The sequence below is a fragment of the Cimex lectularius genome, unplaced genomic scaffold (genome assembly GCF_000648675.2).
Source record: "Cimex lectularius strain Harlan isolate CLEC.00 unplaced genomic scaffold, Clec_2.1 scaffold95, whole genome shotgun sequence".
NCBI classification, from domain to species: domain Eukaryota; kingdom Metazoa; phylum Arthropoda; class Insecta; order Hemiptera; family Cimicidae; genus Cimex; species Cimex lectularius.
Window position 1 is genome coordinate 581426 of NW_019392779.1, and position 12999 is coordinate 594424.

General features: G+C 36.4%; 1 non-coding gene across 1 annotated transcript; it reads right to left on the minus strand.

The window, feature by feature from the left end:
• Positions 1-9253: 9253 nt before the first annotated feature.
• Trnad-auc lies at positions 9254-9326 on the minus strand. The gene has a single exon. It is a non-coding gene; the product is annotated as a tRNA-Asp (tRNA).
• Between the last annotated feature and the right edge of the window lie 3673 nt (positions 9327-12999).

The window sequence follows — 12999 nt, forward strand, 5'->3', positions numbered from 1 at the left end:
AATCTAACCTAGGCGAATCTAGCCCAAAATGTATATATGTTTTGCTATAAAAAATCCGTATTCAAGAGCTTTATACAGTGATATATATGTGTATATATNCTCTCGCTAATAACTTACTTTTACTCTCCAGACGTCACACACTCACCCCAGAGTACTCGATATTCCTCGGGGCGGTTTTATACAGTGATAAAAGCGAAATTGAGTTTTTCCAAAAATAATTTTGTTGGTTTAGTCCTTCGGTTTTGGTGATATTTTACATACCTAATCTCATTTAATGCAATCCGATATATTATTTTCTTATCCTACGTAAATAAGGGGCCGACTAGCTGATTATATATATGTCTTGAAATACATGCACAGCGAGACAAAACGGACCCGACAGTCTTCAACCGGACCATTTACGTTTCTTGTTTCCTTTATCTTTTTTCATCATCTTGTTTACAGTTTACATCGGTGATCCGTGATTGATAACCATGTCTAGACATGGACATCTGAACCGACCCTTCCAATAATTCACCCGTGGACGTTTTCGTATTATCCTTCGGACCTGGGAGAAAGATGGTGGCGACGCGTCTTGATCTATGGCTGGGGAAGTGGTTAAAAGCGAGACCTCACACGTGCAATCCGGTTAGTAGGTAATTAAAAGGATACATCCCCTAATGGGCCACCATGGGCAAAAATCCCTTCGGGTGGTGATAATTGGTTATTTTTCCTAATTGTCTTCCTAACATCACATTATTTTTATATGTTTAAACATTTTTTTTAAATTTCTATAAAAGGTAATGAACATGTACCTATTGGTATTATATTTTCTTAATTAGCCTTAAAAGATCATTAATAAACTAAATTTCCTGCTTGTTTTTGCAAATTAAAAATAAACGACAATCATCACCAGGTGTTTAATTAATATGAAAATTCCAAATTAACGAGGTATCAGATTCAATTTATTCCAAGTGCCACGGATTAAATGGCGTTTGGAAATTCTATAAAAATAAACCATTTGTCGGAGGAGGTTGATATATATGCGAGATGTGTATGGCAGTTTGTCAAGATGGAGTGCCTATTTATAAATCAGACAACCCTCTCCGTTAAGCTGGGGCCCTTTAATGCTAAAACTTGACTTACAACCCTTTCACGTAACTGGTAAGAACTTGGCTCAATTTTGTATAACACAGATTGGCTTTAAAAAGCTCGGATTTTCTTCCCAAATGCGGTACAGTTGAACTTTTAGGATATCATCAGGGAAAAATCAGAGAGAGTGGATCAAATCAAGAAAACAATTGTGTTAAATCTTATCTCGCTCTTATTTTCTAAAATATACCTTGTTTTTATGAAACTGAACCTCTTCCTCCCATATTAATTTTATTTACTTACTGTTCTATCTTCTTTCCTAAAAAAATTCTCTTAAAAAATTGTATTATTACCTTTTTAAAATATTTTCTATTCTCTCTATTAACAGTCTCTCACTTTCTCACTCTCTTTCTCCCTTACTGGTTTTTGTTCTTGTCAGTTTTTACTTTTCTCTTCATCAAATTATCTACGAACTCTTCCTCTCACCCTCCCTCATTCTGTCCATCCCTCTACTATTTCTCGCTAATTCACCTGCTCGTCTTATATCTTTTCCTGATTCTCTATTTTTCTCTATCTTTATGACTCCCCCAAAAGTCTTAGTCTTTCTCTCGCTTTCTTTATAAATGTTCACTTTTTCTTATTTTTGCTACATTTTCTTCGAAATTCTATCTCTCGATCACTTTTTCTCCCTCTGTCTGTATGTCTCTTTTTCTATTTGTTTGTCTGTCTCTCTCTTCTCCCTCACTTTTACTGTCTGTCTTTTCTCTCACTCCCTTTCTCTCTCTTTCTCATGTTTTTATAACTTTTCACTTTTTTTATTTTTCTAAATTTTCATTCTTATTAAAATCCCCTCTGGCAAAGAAGATATTTATCATATCCCTTTTTTCATTTCACATACTTTCTTTGAATTTCTCTCCCTCATCTCTCTCTTTTTCTTGTGACTTTCTGCTGTCTTTTTTTTATTTGTCTATCTGTGTGTCTGTCTATTTATGTCTTTCTCTCTCGTTTGCTCGCCCAGTGTCTTCTCTCCCTTCTGCGTTTCTATCTCAAATTTTCTTGTTTCTCTGTAAACTGTACCTCTTCTTCTTTCCTTTCTCTAAATCTACTCTTTATGAAAATCCTTTTCTCTTTTACTTGCGCAATACAAATTCTCTTTTTATAAAGTCTCTCTCTCTCTCTTTCTTTCTATATATCGCTCTTTGTCTATCTCCGCACTGTCTTTTTGACTGACTCTTTATAAGTTTTCACTTTTTCTTATTTTTTCAAAATGTTCATCTCTCTCTCTCTCTCTCTCTCTCTCTCTCTCTTTCTAATAATTTGCCCTATTTCTCTTTTTATTTCGCTTCCAATAAGAATTTATCTCTTGTTTTCTGCTCTCTTTCTTTCTGTCCCTTTTCCTATTTGTCTGGCTCTCTCTCTCACTCTCTCTCTATCACTCTCTGTCTGTCTGGCTGTCTGTCTGTCTATCTCTCTGACTGTCTCTCTCTCTCACTCTCTCTCTCCCCCTCTCTCTCTCTCTCTCTCTATCTCTCTCTATCTATGTAACTTTCAGTCTGTTTTCCTGTATTTATCTCGCTTATAAAGAAGATATTTGCCATATCTCTCTTTTTATTTCGCTTACTAATTAAAATTTATCTCTACTTTTCTACTCTTTTTCTTTTTGTCTCTTTTCCTATTTGGCTGTCTCTGTCTGTCTGTCTGTCTGTCTCTCTCTCTCTCTCTCTCTCTCTCTCTCTCTCTCTCTCTCTCTCTCTCTCTATATATATATATATATATATATATATATATATATCACTCTCTGACTATCACTGTCTGTCTCTTTTAATCTGTGTCTGTCTGTCTCATTTTTTTCGTGTCTTTACTTCTTCCAGTCCCTCTGAGGACCCCCTCTCACTCCCTCTCTCTTTCCTTCTGAAACCCCAAATTAATTTAAAAATTATGAGTGTAGATCCAATTATGAAATAAATTATTGGACCACCCTGAGGAATATCGAATACTCGGGGGTTTATTGTGTCATTTTGACTAGCAATTAGTCAAAAAAGCTCTTTTTATTGGACAAGTTGAGTGCACAACTATCTATAAGTTATTATTAAACACAATTAATGGTGATTTATCAATATAATTTGTTCTTATTTTTATTAGTTATCATTGATTTTTTTCTTCTAATTTTTATACAAAGAAGGTTAAGACGAAAATTAATCCTGATCGTGACATTAACTTTCTTTTCCAACTTTGCATAAAAATTAGAAAATATAATTTGTATGAGCTTAAAACATTATTTATGTATTCTAGAGTGAGTGAGGAGTTCTTTGTTTGTTAAGGTAATTAATTAAAAGGATCAGGGGAGGAATGTGGCGAAGGAAAGAAAAATAAGTGTATGTATTTAAAAAAAAGTATAATTTCGCCGGTTCCAAGAAAATAATTTGTTGGATTAAAAACCACTCGCGAAGCCGAACCGTCCAAGGTGTCCCAACTTCAATCTAACTCCCGTCGCGACTCATTTAAACCCTGATGGAAAATGTAAGTAGCGATTAGGCTGACAAACGCGTTTGGTGTACGTCCGGTCGTTCCGTTTCCACGGAAAGAGCGTTATGATGTGGGTATCAACGGCCCGGCATAAATGGTGCATTAATTTCTTTTTCGGAGTGGCCCCCGGTGACAATTACAGGAGCCGTGAGAGATCGGGGCCAGGTGGTAGGAGCACCCTCGTCCCACTCATCAAACCCTGATTTGTAGACGGAGACCATTTACGACAGCTTTATCCGCTACCTGATACACTGAGATACAGACACCTCAACAACTATGCTCTGAAATGGAGCGCTTTATGTTAACGAAAGATCGGAATCACAAAAGCCTACTTCTGGCGAAAAACCTAGAAGAAAACATAAAATATTCCGCAGATTAAGTCGTTAATTAATCAATTAACTATAATTTAGTTAATGCGTATCAATTTTTGATCTGTCGAAGTAGATTGGGTCTTCCAACTCACTGAAGAAGGCGAAATGCCCGAACACCTCCGAACAACAAACCTGCAAAGATAGGCAGATCAAAAATTATCGGTAACGACTGATTTTCACTTTCATCATCACACAGACAAACTGGAGTAATTTCACAATTTAACTAGCTATAAGTTTATTATCGTCGTCAAATTATTTTCTGAGCATCTTTGATATAACAGTTTAGGCACAAATCTCTCCATCCAAAATCATTTTTCTCGCCTGTTAAATCGTTTGTCAGTGGTACTTTTTTTCCTTTGACATAAATTAAATCAGGGATGGCTGGATGGGATGGATTTTTTTTCATTTAAAACGAGGGTTCGCAACAGCAGAGGTCATATACCGTCAGAGTGCCCGTTTTTTTTTTCCTGGTGGGAATCGAACCCACGACCGCGGCGTGAGAGTCTCTCATGCTAACTACTCGGCTGCCGCGGTCCCCGTGTCAGAGTGCCCGTGTTTTTGGAAAAAGCCCATTTGTAAGTAATCGGGTTCGAATGCAGGGCCGCTGGATTCGAACCCGGGACCTTCACCTTACAATGATGAGCGCCGTGTCAACGCCTAACCGTTGCGGCCACCGACGCCCCCCTTACTTACTATGTCTTACTTATTATATGTGACTTTTCTTCTGTTTATAATTCGACTCTTCTCTCTCTCTCTCTCTCCCCCTCTCTCTCTCTCTTGTCATTTTCAAAATAGCTTTTATCTTTCAGCCTCTTTTCCTGTCTTTACCTCTACCAGTCCCTTTGAGGACCCTCCTCTCACTCCCTCTCTCTTTTATTCTCAAACCCCAAATTACTTTCAAAAGTATTAGTGTGATTCAATTATGAAATAAATCCATCCTGAGGATCTATCTTCTTAGTGTAAAAGTCTTCTTAGTGTCTCTTTCACCTTCTAGTCCTCTCTTTCTCTCGTTTTCACTCTCACTCGCTCTCGCTCTCTCTCTTCAAATGTAAGAGTGATCCTTGAGACCAAATCTTGCGTGAACAATAAATAAATCGTTCATTCATTCATTATCTCTTTATTAATGAATCTATTGGATTAATGAATCTGAGAATATCCCTAGTGATATGTCTGATCTATCTTTTATTCACATTACCAACAGGGATATCTCGAAAAGATCTGCTATTTTGAAAGATTCCTTGCAATGGGACCTGATAAAATCCCAGAGAAGTTTATCATAGCTTGTTCTTCATCGATTACTCTGCCAATTACCATTATTTTTCAAAGATGTGTTAGGGAAGGCATCTTCCCAGATAAATTGAAATATTCTCACGTGGTACCTATTTATTTAAGAAAGGTAATTCCCATTTGATTGATAATTGTAGACCTGTATGCAAATCTTCTGTTTTCGCCAAGATGTTCGATTCTATTCTTGCTAACGCCCTAAGCATGGCTTTTCGATCATATGTTAACATCAATCAGCATGGTTTCTTAAAGTGTAGATCCACTAGTACCAATTTATTTCGTTATTATGATTTTATTGTTAATTCTCTTGAGAATCGAAATAGTTTTCACGCAGTTTATACAGATTTGTCTAAAGCCTTCGATACAGTTGACATTGATGTTCTTCTGTTTAAGTTGAAAATCCTTGGAGTAGGTGATCCTTTGTTTCTCCTTTCCTTCATCGAATCATTTCTATCTCGTCGCTCTCTTTCTGTTTTGTTGTTCAGATTTCAACATTTTCTGGTGTACCTCAGGGTTCTCACTCCGGGCCCTTATTATTTCTTGTTTAGTTCAATGATGTCTGTAGAATATTCAAGAATTTTTCAAAAGCTTTCTTTTTGCGTTTGATTTGAAATTTTTTAACTTCGTGTCTTCTGCTCACGATTGTGTTAGTTTACAGGGGAAACTGGACTGCTTCATTAATTGGTGTGAGCGTCGTCTTCCTTTGAATAGTAACAAATGCAAAGTAATTAAATTTACTAAAAATATCCTACCTCGTGACTTTGATTGTTTTGATTATTTCGTTGATGGCAGAGATTGGAAGAGGTTGACACACTTGGTCTGACCCTGGACGTCCAACATTCGGGGTGGGTGATTATTAAGCCTGATAAAGAGGCTGGAATAAAATGAAGACCCAAAAACATAAACTTGTTAGAATTTAAAATAATTTAAAAAAGTGGACAAGGGAAAGAAAAAGGATCTTTAGTCTTGATTTATTTTATCTTTTTTTAATTACTTGTGACTCCTGTAATGTAGTTGGGGGGAATTTGGGAATTTTGGGAATTTGGGAATTTGGGCAAGTTTCAGCCACAGCCCTGTCAAATCGACCTTGGGTCGTTCTCAAAAGAAAGGACGTTTTCAGTGACCATATCAAACAAATTCGAGGTAAGGCTCTACCCAATCTTGGTTTTATTCCTAGGTTTTCTGGAGATTTTAAAAATGTCTTGGCAGTTAAAATATTATATCAATCCCTTGTGCGAAGTCATCTGGAATACGCAAGTGTCGTGCGGTTCCGTTTCCACGTTGGTGAGATTAGTGACTTAGAAAAAGTACAAAGGAAAGCAACCAGGATAATGGGCCTTCAGATTTGGTCTTGCAAATCTGAATTACTTGAAAAGATTGAACTGGCCTGGTCTAGAGTCGCTTAGCTTTTCCGTATTTCTGCTGATCTCATTTGTGGTTGGAAATTGTGGAATAGGGCCCTTGATATGCATAACTTACATTTATCACTGTGTGCTTCAGTGGCCATAAATTGTTCTTTGTCCCACACTGCAGAACAGAATATGGACTAAACTCCTCTCTACCGAGGATAATGAGATTGCTGAATTATTCCTCCAATGAAATAGATGTATTCACGATTTCATTCACTCAGTTAAAGTTAAATTAAAACTTATACATGCCACGAATCCATAAGCCATGTGTTTTTGTTATTATTGTTTAATTACTCATTTGTTTCTTTTTTTACTACTCCTCTTGTAGATTCATTCTGTTGGACTGATAAATGAATAACCTCAAAATTTAATTTGTCTTTATAAATTATATCTATTTTTCTTTTTTTATTCTACAAATTTTCTTGTATGTGTTGTTCTCTGGTTAAATTTTTTCTCTCTCTTTCTGCTTTTCTCCTCTCTCTCTCTGTCTCTCTCTCGCATTCTCCTTCTTCCTATCTCTGCGTTTCTACATCGAAATTTCTTGTTTCTCTGTAATTTGTGCCTCTTTTTCTTATACTTTCTCAAAATCTGTTCTTTATGAAAATTCTTTTTTCTCTTATTGGCTTAAATTGAATACTCTTTTTATATACTCTTTCTTTTTCTCTCTCCCCCCTCTCTCTCTCTCTCTCTCTCTGCCTCTCGCTCTATAATTCTTCAATTTTTTAAAAACTTTTCCTTCCAATATTTCCACCTCTCATATTATGCAATTTGTCATTTTATCTCTCCTCTTCTCTCTCTCTCTCTCTCTCTCTCTCTCTCTCTCTCTCTCTCTCTTTCTCCCTGCCTCTCGATCTATAATTCTTCAATTTTTTAAAAACTTTTCCAACCAAATTTGCACCTCTCATTTTATGCAATCTGTCATTTTCTCTCTCTTTTCTTCCCTCACTAAATCTCTCACTAAAACTTTCTCTTTCTGTCTACCGTCTCTCTCTCTCTATCTCTCTCTCTCTCTCTCTCTTTCTCTCTCTCTCTCTCTCTTTCTCTCTCTCTATTTCTCCCTATATCCATTTCTAAATTTTCTTATTTTTTTCACTCACTCTCCATTTTTCATATCCGTCTTACATTGAGTGTATATGTATATTTCCTTTTTTTTTCTTGTTTTTGTTTTGTCTTTTTTATATCTTGTTCTATTATCTCATTTTTACGGTATCTCGGTTTTACATGCCTGCCTTATTATCTTGCTAGCTTTTAATTTTTTATTAATTTTCTTTTTAATGTATGTCTGTTCTAACTTCAAAGTACATAAGAAATCTCTCTATTATGTCAATCGATCTAATTTTCTCTTATTATTTTTTTATAGGTGTTAATTTTTTTTACATCTTTATCTTTATCTTTTTGTGAAGTATGTATCTGTTCATCTGTTTCTCACACCCCTATCTCATTTTTGGGTTTTTTATGTTTGACTTGTCCCTCTTATACTCTCTCTGCCATTCTATAATTTTTCTCTTTTTTCTATTTCACTAGGGAAAGGATTCACAATCGAAATTTCCATCTTTCGTGCTTGTCCATGTGTCGTGAAGACGGACACAATCTCGTCATCATCGACTTCGGAAATCCGGCCCGCGGTGATAAAGAGGCGACTTGTGAGCCGTAACCAGCGGCACATGAAGTAGATAAATCGTAACGGAAGAGAGAAAAAAAGACTTCTCTTTATCCCGAGTCGTAGGAGCGTGTGATTGGCCGGCGGTGAGTAGTGAATACTCAAGTTGTCACTCAAACGGCCGAGATCCTATCTGGGCCCTGTCGGCCTAGCTCCTGAACAAACAGACGGACATTGGGCAAAAGGGAAAATAACAAAATCGGTAAAAGTACTCTTACAAATGTTTATTTAGTTGTTTTTATTTGTCTTTGGTTAATGATGGCTCTTTTACTATCTCACTCAAAGAAGCCGAACTTTTCCCCTACAACCTCCGTAAGATGTTCTTCTGTCTGACCTCGTCAATACTGATTTACTAGGTAGTACCAGTTTTAGTAAAAACAGATGGTTTTTAGTAATTAAATAATTGGATTATAAACAATATTTTTTTTACTTTGGATTCACCGATATTAATGAAATACTTGGTTCAAAATTTATATTTACATCTTAAATTGTATTTTTTCCAATCAACATATGTTTTGTAATTTACCCAGGCCCTGAAGATGGCCCGAATAACGGATATCTTTACTCCTTCAAAATCAAACTTATATAAACAAAAAAACATTAATATCTCATTAAATTCACTATTTTTCGTGGTCCGCTTGACCAATTAATATCATTCAATTAATTAAGGTTTTTAGTTGAGATAAAAAAGTCAGGGTCACGAACGGAATTCGAACCCACGACCTACGGCTTGATACGCCGCTACTCTACCACTTGAGCTATCGTGACTTGACCCACTCGAGCACTAACTTCCCATCTCACCCCACTTTTTTTATATTTTTCCTCCTTTTTGCCACATTAATATCTCATTAAATTCAGTATTTTTCGTGGTCCGCTTGACCAATTAATATCATTAATTTAATTAAGGTTTTCAGTTGAGATAAAAAAGTCAGTGTCACGAGCGGGATTCGAACCCACGACCTACGGCTTGATACGCCGCTACTCTACCACTTGAGCTATCGTGACTTCGATCCACTCGAGCACCAACTTCCCATTTCAACCCCACTTTTTTTTTTAATTTTTCCTCCTTTTTGCCACATTAATATCTCATTAACACTCTCAACACGACACACAACAGTGACACATCTACACAGAAAACACACACTTTGAGTGAGTACTTTGATTAAACGTAAAATTTCTATATGATGTACATCATTGTATAAATCATATTCACATCTTACATGTATTTGTATAATTTAAACCGTGTTTATAAATCCCAGGCCCTGAAGATGATCTCAATAATGATCGAAACGTAGGCACGATAACGAAAATGTTTTTCTAAACTTACGTCACACCAGACCGCATCCCACGATCTCTACGTAATCGTTAATTAACGGTGACGAATTAATACACACGTTCTTTAAATTAATAATCGTAATTGAATACAATTGTTTTCAATAATTTGATTTAATTATGTATAAGTGAATTTTGGGAAAATTTTCCTTTCTTAGAAGTTCCTTTTCCGGCATCGGCCATTTCTTCCCTCGGAGAATGCACTTACCACCGAATTCCTATGGCGATCCAATACAGGACAATCGTACAATATGTGGCCAATGTCCTGAACAGACGGCCCACATATGCATTTATCAGTTTTTTTTATTTCCACTTTGTGGAAATACTTCATATATGCGTCATGTCCTGACAAAATCGTGGTGATACTGAGTGTAAATGGTAAAACGTCCTTTATCTCTGTCCTGGATGGAATATCAGGAAAGAATTTTTTCTTTGTTGGCCTTTTTCTAAAGCCTGCCACCTTTTATGTCACTTATCCATTGCTTTGATAAACCCGATTTCTTTCACATGACTTTTAAAAACTCTATTGTAACTTACTGTTAGAGTCAAATCAGTAGCAGCTTCCTTAGCTAGACGGTCAGCCTCTTCGTTTTCCGGAATTCCAACGTGCGCCTTCACCCAACATAACTGGATCCCGGACCCCCAGCATCCCAAGACTTGTTATTTTCATGCGACTTTCCTCAACAAGCATTCCTTTGTTGTGATAGCAACAAGCATTGCCCGTCATTATGGTAAACTTGAGCTGTTCATCTTTCTTCATGGATGTAAATTCTTCTGCCCAAATCATCGCTTTCCAATCGGAGTTGTTCGGCCTGATTGTTTGAACGTATTTTATGTAGTCTGAACTTTTCCTCATATCATTTTAGAGTAAATATTTTATTAGTGAATGCTTAAGTTTACCTATATTGGATTGTCACTACCGAGTGATTTTTCCGCTCAGGCCAATATAAGCCAATTATTCTCCATCATCATTGTATTTGTTTCATTGTTTGTTGTAGTTAATTCTACAGTTGTAAAAGTACTTGTATTACTTCCAAATAAAAAAATGAATAATTAATTTTTTTTGTGGAGATTAGTGACCGTTAATCGATAGTTATTCAGATATCATGAGATGCGGTCGGGTGTGATGTAGGTTTCAGAAAAACATTTTCTTTATCGTGCCAACGTTTCTATCTTTATTGAGATCATCTTCAGGGCCTGGGATTTATAAACACGGTTTAAATTATACAAATACATTTAGGATGTGGAAAAGTGAATTTATACAATGCAAAATATATTTTATATTCAAACAAAGTATTTCTACTTACTCAATGTGTTTGCTTTCTGTGTAATTGTGCCATCCTTGCGTGTCGTGTTGAGAGTGCCAGTGAGATTTTGCTGTTTTATGTTTATATATGTTTGGTTTTGAAGGGGTGGGGAAGGAAGTCGGTATATAAAAGACAATTTTGTTTTAGGCTTCGGATTCTTTGAAGTGAAAAAAGCCGACAAAGGGGAACAATGTGTTGGTAATAGTTCGACCAGAAATCTCACTGGCACTCTCAACACGACACGCAAGGATGGCACAATTACACAGAAGACAAATACTTTGAGTGAGTAGAAATACTTTGTTTGAATATAAAATATATTTTGCATTGTATAAATTCACTTTTCCACATCCTAAATGTATTTGTTAAATGTAAACATTGTTTGTAAATCCCAGGCCCTGAAGATGATCTCAATAAAAGATCGAAACGTTGGCACGATAAAGAAAATGTTTTTCTGAAACCTACATCACACCCGACCGCATCTCACGATATCTGAATAACAATTAATTTTTTATTCAATTTTATTGTTTCATCAAAGAAGATAATTTAAAAAAGCTAACCCACTCGACAAATTGGCTTTGGAAAGGATGAAATTGATTTTTTTATTCTTAATCTGAAAAAGAATTAGTAATACTCTATACAGGTAAAAAACAAGTTATTAGTGTTGTCTTTATATTTTAAGTCAACTTTTTAACTAGCTATTATGTAAGATAAAGTGTCATGATTTTGTCTTTGAGTGTGTGAAATTTAGATTACAAATAATTAATTTTTACATCTCAGGTATACCACACCTTTCCCCCCTTGTAACACTCACAAAATTACAAATATGTTTAATACAGCAAACCAAGTAAATAACTAAGCAATATATCTTTAAATGTTCAGTCAATATATATATATATATTATGCAGGGTGGGCGACCAAGACCCGAGGGGTTAAATGCCTGGGTAGACTTGTGCATCCCTAAAAGGTCCGGGACTTGGTCGGCTCAAGTGTCTTGCAAAGACCTCTTGGACTTGTTCACACACCCCAAGATTTTGGACCATTTAATCTCGGGGAGTGATTTGGTGATGTCCTCTCCTTCAAAAGTTTCAAATCTAGACCTAGCGTACCTACAACACTCAGTGAGGTAGTGCCTTGCCGTTTCTTCTTTTATTTCGCAAAAACGGCAAAAGGGATCTGGTAGAATACCCATTACGAAGAGGTGTCTTCTCAGTGGGCAGTGGCCCGCCAGGATACCTATCAGCCTCCTAATTCCCTTCCTTGAGTTAGAGAATAGCCATTTCGATTCTGCTGGTTTGATCTCCTTAACAAACTCCTTCGATGCCTGTGTCCGGGGGATAGATTCCATTTCTTATGGAATTGTTTCAAACCCCAGTTTCTAATACTCTCTTTCGCTGTGGTCATGGAGTGAGGTAATACCGGTTGTGGCCCGACAAACGCAATATTAGAGCCTTCTTTGGCCAGGCTATCCGCCTCTTCATTGCCATAGTGTCCTTTATCTGCTGGTATCCAAATAAGGGCTACCTTGTTTTCAAACCTGGAAGAGATTCTATTGATAAGATCTACAACCTCCACCAGTCTAGATGTTGATAAATCTTTTTGTAATGACCTAAGACTAGCCTGACTGTCAGAAAAAATTCTAATATCTTTTCCCTTGATTTTATTTTCCATAAGTGTTCTACAACACACATTAATGGCCCAGATTTCCGCCTGAAAAACGGAGGTGCTATTGCCAAGAGGGGAGGAGATGCTGATACCTAATTTAGGTATATGGATTCCAGCACCACTTCCTTTACCTTTGATAATTGAACCATCTGTATAGCAGTCTATGTTACGATGGCCATCATCCACACTATTATTGTATTCACAAGGAGTGATTACCTGAAAGTACTTTTTCCCCGAAGGGGTTTTTAACCTTTTTATCTCTAACGCTTAATAATTGGCCGTTAACTCAATAGTTGTAGGATTTTCGAGTGACCTATGTTATTGCACTTATGGTTCCAGCTGCCTTCACTAATTAATCTGTAGCAGCTGATTAGTGC